Raw genomic sequence first — 6,692 nt, 5'->3', positions numbered from 1 at the left:
GGAACCACTCTGGTACAGCCTTGAACCCAAGACCCATATATATATATATATATATATATATATATATATATATATATATATATATATATATATATATATATATATATATATATATATGTATATATATATATATATATATATATATATATATATATATATATATATATATATATTTATATATTTATATATTTCTACATATATATCTATATCTATATCTATATCTATCTATCTATCTATCTATCTATATATATATATATGTGTGTGTGTGTGTGTGTGTGTGTGTGTGTGTAGTGTCTGTCTATGTGTATGGATCTAGGTGTATCTTGGTGGATGACGCGTGAGAGGTGTTTGTCGTGGGTGTGAGTGGGAAAAAATACTAAGGAAAAGAAAAGGAAAAAGGTGTAAGATATTAGGACGGATGCTGGACCCGCCCGTCGCGACTCTCAACACCCTTGCTGCTACCTAGAATGGGAATGCGAAGCAGAGAGAGAGAGAGAGAGAGAGAGAGAGAGAGAGGGGGAGCGGGGGGGAACATGCATCACTCTGCAAGCGACCTCTGATGTTTCGCTTCAAAGACTGAGGGAATAACAAAAAAATGGATTAAAAAAAAAAATGGTGGTGTCGGTACCTGACAAAGTAAAAATGTGCAGTTTCATTTTGCTATTGCAAGTGTTTGACTTTGTTTTTGCCAGTTTGAGGTTTGGTTAATATACTGTTAAAAACTCTCCAAGCCGGTGTTGATACTGCCGTTTATCCGAACAGTTTGATCAAAGCTTTCAGCACTCATTCGACAGTCATACATAGTCATGCAGCATATAGCAGGTTATTGGGCATTTCGAGAGGGGAATCCCATATGCTTGCAATATCTGATTGCAATTTATACCACAGCCTGTAAAGTCTGGTAATTCAGCATTTTCCAAAATCCTCTTTGATAATTTACGCAAGTAATATAAAGCTAAAATTATTAACTTGCCTTTCAGTTACATATGAGGGTAGAATTTTTTGTAGTTGATGTTCTAATTATAACAGTTTCAATTAACTCATACATACAGTACACACACACACACACACACACACACACACACACACACACACACACACACACACACACATATATATATATATATATATATATATATATATATTTGTATTAACTACAGAATATAATAAACAACTGTGCTTAGGTACTGTCGATTACGAAAAGGCTTTCGACTCATTTGAGACATAATAGTTATAAATTCATTGCGAGAATAAGACGTAAGTGAGAACACTGTAAAACTGCTCCAAATCCCTAATGAAGAAGTTAAGACCAGAGCATCAGGTATCGTTCGTTTATAGTTGCTTTGCGCGCTACGCAACGGTCCGTCGGAGAGTAAGGAAGAAGGTAAGGGAGTTAAGGGAAAAATCCGTACCAATAACTCCAAACTATAGGTCATTTGTTTTGACTAGATGGAGATAGTCGTTCTTTTCCAGCATATTTCTATAGGTCATTGGCATAATAAAATAATACTATAGCTTAACATCATTCCCACAGAACTTAACTGTGACCGGCAATGTATTCCAGTGTTAATCTTATATCGCATATCAATATTCAGGATGGAAATGTGACAATTTTACGCCTAGTTAGAGTAAACAGAGTATGACCCAGTCATGACAAATGAGGCAGAAAATGCAACGCACATAACTGATCCCGCACGATGAGCCGAGTATAAAGTCTAGGCAGGAGCACAAGCCGCTAAATCTACAATGGAGACTAAAGCATTCGCGATCCACAGTTGATCGCTGGGGACACCTGGACGACGCTCTTGAATCATGGCCAGTCTATTAATGCTGAATTTCTCCTTCAGCTCCTTCCCTCTCCCTCCGTCACGTAACCCCCAGCACACCATTTCTTCACCCTTCTCCATGACGGCACGCCCCATCCAGATTACCTGTTGCCCTTGACTATCAACTTAAATACGATGATGCCTTTTTTACTTTATTCATGCCACATTCAGACAACTTTATTCAGCACAGGAGACACTTTGCGAAATGGGTTGTTGGTTAGATGCGCTTTCTTTAACTCCTGCAATATGAAAGAATTTCTAAGTCGTATAAAATCATCTGAAGACAGCAAGAGTGAAATAAAAGGTACGTCATGGGGAACTGAAAGAATTAAATCTCGAAACATTACAGTTTCGACAAGAGCTTCCTATAAAAAATGTATCTCATTAAATCCATTTTCATGAAATATCCCCAGCAAAAGAAGGCCCACTTCTGTTATGGCAGTGCAATTCTACCCTTCATAATAATGTCCCAATTTGTATTCACCTCAGTTTCCTGCATTTCATTACACCATTACACTGCTTCGGACTCATAAAACTACCGCTTAGTGAGACCATCGCGCCATCCTAGGCGAGAAATTACCACGGTACTCTACAAGTGGTCATAAAAGCCAGGAATATTTCAGAAGGACGGAGTCGTTAGCCTAGTATTTCTGGCGGTGGAAGAACGCTGCTGCAGTCCGGTCCATTTCCCGCCTCTTACGCCCGACTCGTAAACAACAGAACTTTTATTACCAGACGGTGTAAATCACAGGCCTCCTTGTGTGCTGCGTGAAAATGCCGCTACTGTTGTGTCTCCTCGATCGCTCTGTTCCTGTGTGTGTGTGTGTGTGTGTGTGTGTGTGTGTGTGTGTGTCCCTACGCACACGAATGGGTGCGTATTCAGTATATATATATATATATATATATATATATATATATATATATATATATATATATATATATATAAAACCCATTGGATCCCAGAGTTGCTGGGCGAGGCATTGCACTGGGAGGGTACTAGGCGTATCGCCCTCCGCCTATCGGCTCATAGTCGCGAAGCTCGTAGGTCCCTACCCGGGGGTTCCCTACTTTATTAAGATCTGAAAATTCCCAGTTCTGTCCAGTACTGAGGACACTGGGCTCCAATGGGATATAGATAGATAGATAGATAGATAGATAGAGAGAGAGAGAGAGAGAGAGAGAGAGAGAGAGAGAGAGAGAGAGAGAGAGAGAGAGAGAGAGAGGTTTTTATATATGTATAGTTTGTGTGTGTGTGGGGGGGGGCGCGCGCGCGCCTAACTTGGAAATTCCCCTGCTGTCTCCTCGATCCCTCCCTCTCCTGGGCTCAATTTTTGTGCTGGGCAAAATTATCAAACATGCCTCAGTTGTCTCTGACTCATCAGTTTTTCTCATTTCATTTATTAATTAAATAATTATTTAATAATAATAATAATAATAACGGCCATGCCACGTTGAGTACACCGCTTCCCATCCGATCAGCGAAGTTAAGCAACGTTGGGTCTGGTTAGTACTTGGATGGGTGACCGCCTGGGAACACCAGATGCTGTTGGCATCCCTATGTCAAGTGGGGTTGGTGGAGGATTAGTGCCCCTCCCTGTAAAACAATTAACTCTAAGCCCTTGGCCACCCCATTTGGGATACATGACGTCTGGCAATGGATGGATGGAATAATAATAATAATGTTATTATTATTATTATTATTATTATTATTATTATCATTATTATTACTATTACGGTATTATCATGAGAGAAAGTTTACCGAAACGCAACTGTAAAATATGCAACAAACAAATGCTGATCTTAAACCAAATCTTTGTGTGGAAACTTATCGAAACGTAATTTTAACTCGTGATCTTGTGTGGAAGGTTATAAAATGTTTCAGTAAAACGTATATCTTTGTGCGGAACCAAGTCAGACACAAAACTTATATTTTTGCACAGAATATTATCGAAAAATAACAATGAATCCATTTATCTGTTGCTGAACGTCCAACCCCACAGGTCATCCAAGAAGGTCATGACAAAAACACCTAAGGTAATTTTGCTGAGGAAAAGGTAAATCCTTATAATCATCGAACTGAGTAATTGAAAATACAAAAACGAAGACGAGGCGTTTGATATCTCTACTTCGTTGGTAACTGCGTCACGTGAAGCAGAGTCCAGTCTAATTATACCTATCCTCAGAAGTGTTTTAAAACTTACCGTCATAAATCACAATCTTGCCAATACTTTCGCGCACTCATTTTTAAGAGCATGATTTGAAGTCTCTCTACCGCCACTCATAAACGCTGAACGCTTTATATCCCTGGTTTTATTCTTCTTCACACAACTAAACTTACTCCATCCTGTTTTTCCTCAGCGCTCTTGGCGTAACTCACGAGGGGAGAAAAAAGAATATTCACGATGCTTTATTACATCATTGCCAGTCATTTCTGCGTCCCTTATTGTGTAACTTTCGTCTCCCCGCTGTCAGAACTTCCAGCAAGGGTAAGGTAGGGTTGGATGTCAGGTCTCTTGCAGTGCTGGATATTAAAACACAGCTCTGGATATTAAAAAGCAAGTCTGGAAATATTTGATGAGGATCTAGAGTTTTGTGTCAGTTATGCATAAAGAAAGTGTTGTAGACTAAGTGGTCACTTTTGTTAGGCTCCTTTGGAATAGTTCGTCATTCTCTCTCTCTCTCTCTCTCTCTCTCTCTCTCTCTCTCTCTCTCTCTCTCACACACCAACTTTAAGGAAAAAATGTTAAAAAATGTTGACGAGAACATCCCATTTTTACGTTCCTGCAAAGCGAGGTGTTCTTCAATGGCAGGACTGTGAGAGCTAACGTGATGGTGGTACTAGTTGCCTCCTAGAATAATTGCAGTTTCACCTTTCTTTTCTGCTGAGATTATACAACTAATTTGCATGTCTACGTTGAAACATACAGACAAACAGAGGAATGTGAAAATCCTGTCTCACTCACAAACACACACACACACACACACACACACACACACACACACACACACACACACACGTCATCAAATTTCATCACCTACCCGTCTTACCCTGCTCGCACCTCCCCTCCATCACCTAGGAGAGCCCGACAAAGGAAATGACAAAATTCCACAGTGCCTCCCTCTCAGGACTCAGCCTTCCAATAAACTCCGCGCTCGTCAACAAACCGACCTCCAGGACTGACATGCCTCCCTTTCTGTTTCCTATTTACCTCCTGCCTGGGGAAAAATTGCTGCCAGGTGAGTGAGCGACGCGGAAAAGGCGCAAAAAAGACGTAAAAACCAAGGCCACGGGCAGGGATTCCAATAATCTTTAGTAGGTCCCCCTGACCCCCGGCTCCCTCAGGCCTGTTTTCTGTGTATGGCGTCCCAGTTTCCCTCTGCGTTGATTCGCCTGTGATGTGGACTCAGGAAATTGGTCAGCCTTGTACGGGTCAATCAGAGGATGGGTCGGACGGCGAGTGGCTGCGGGGTGAGGGAGGGGACGAAGGACGGGGGAAGGACACGTGGAACGAGAGAGCATGGCAGAAAGGACAAGGGTGACGGAAAATGTGACGGACGGTAGGAAGAGGAAATGAACAGTGTGTGAAAGACAGGGGTGGGGGAGGGTGGAGGGGTGGGAAAATGGGGAAATGAAAGGTGATAGAAAGGAGAAGAGAGGTTAGGGTGATAAAGGATGTGAAAAAGAAGAGGAGTGAAAGACTCGGGGGAGGAAAAGGACAGAAAGAAAGTGGAGAGAGGAGGAAGGAAAAAGAGAGAAAGGACAAAAGGGGTTAGGATGACAGGATGGGGTGGACGTTGGGAAGAGGGATGACGGAGAGTGAGGGAATAGATGGGAAGGAAGATGAAAGAGGGGAGGAGTGGGAGAGGGGACAGAAGGTAGAAGATAGAAGATGAAAGAGATATATATTGGAGACTGGAGGGGATTGGGACGGAGATAGGTTTTGTATAATGAGAGAGAGAGAGAGAGAGAGAGAGAGAGAGGGAGAGAGAGAGAATTATTTGGATTCATGGGGTAAAATTGCAGAGTACGAGGCAGAATAAAAATTTACTGAAACGAAAAAGAATGTATGTGGGCTGGATAAAAAGGTTATGGTAAAAAATGGCGGTAAAGGTAAAGGGCATTTTGCCTTCTCGATTTTTTTGGCCTTTCAGAATTCGCTACATTTATTGGTTTTAAATGCTAGATGTTTCTTAAATGCACTCTGAAATTTCTACACAAAAACTACCTCAGTCTCCACCATCAGGCCACGCTGATTACTGTGCGATTTGTTAATAGCCAATAAGCCAAAGTGGGAAAAAATGAGAGAGGCATTTTCCAACAGCGGACTGACTCAGCTGATGATGATGATGATGATGATGATGTACACACCGCTGTATCACTGGCTTCTTTTACATCATAAATTCTTTCACGACAATGACGTATTTTAATTCATTTTTTCCTACAGCAAGACGATTTTATTCAACGATATTAATTGACTAATACTGAAGGGGTTGATTAAGGCTTCTATAACTTCTATTTCGAAAATTCTCTTTAAAAGTCGTCCAGTACCAGTCAGAATAAAATAGGTATCCGGGCTGAAGTGATTGACCGCTTCTTTTACGACCACGTCTTTCGCTATATTCTTGCAACCTCCTGACGATTCTACTTAACCCCTTCACCGCAATGACGTCTTTTTTTCTGATCATGCCACCACCAAAAGATTTTATTCAGCCTTGGTAGGATTTTTGTGAGTGAGAAGGTTAACCAAAGCTTTACCAAGTCCCTCCTGTTTGAAAAAGTCTTTCCTAGGCTGAATCTAAGTTACTGGCGTCCACACGTGAAGGGTATGGAAAGTGTTCGACGGAGCAGGCCCGCTGATGTTGTTA

The 6,692-nt window shown here is 41.2% G+C and overlaps 1 non-coding gene across 1 annotated transcript; it reads left to right on the top strand.

Moving 5' to 3' along the window:
- The first annotated feature begins 3,259 nt into the window (after nucleotides 1–3,259).
- On the top strand, nucleotides 3,260–3,378 carry LOC145412707 (5S ribosomal RNA). Its single transcript, XR_013899618.1, has one exon. It is a non-coding gene; the product is annotated as a 5S ribosomal RNA (ribosomal RNA).
- The last annotated feature ends 3,314 nt before the right edge of the window (nucleotides 3,379–6,692 follow it).

Source organism: Coenobita brevimanus, chromosome 93 (genome assembly GCF_032717465.1).
Source record: "Coenobita brevimanus isolate Jiangsu-jjx chromosome 93, ASM3271746v2, whole genome shotgun sequence".
Classification (NCBI taxonomy): Eukaryota; Metazoa; Arthropoda; class Malacostraca; order Decapoda; family Coenobitidae; genus Coenobita; species Coenobita brevimanus.
The sequence above is the reverse complement of the archived record's forward strand: the minus strand, read 5'-3'. Positions and strand labels throughout refer to the sequence as shown.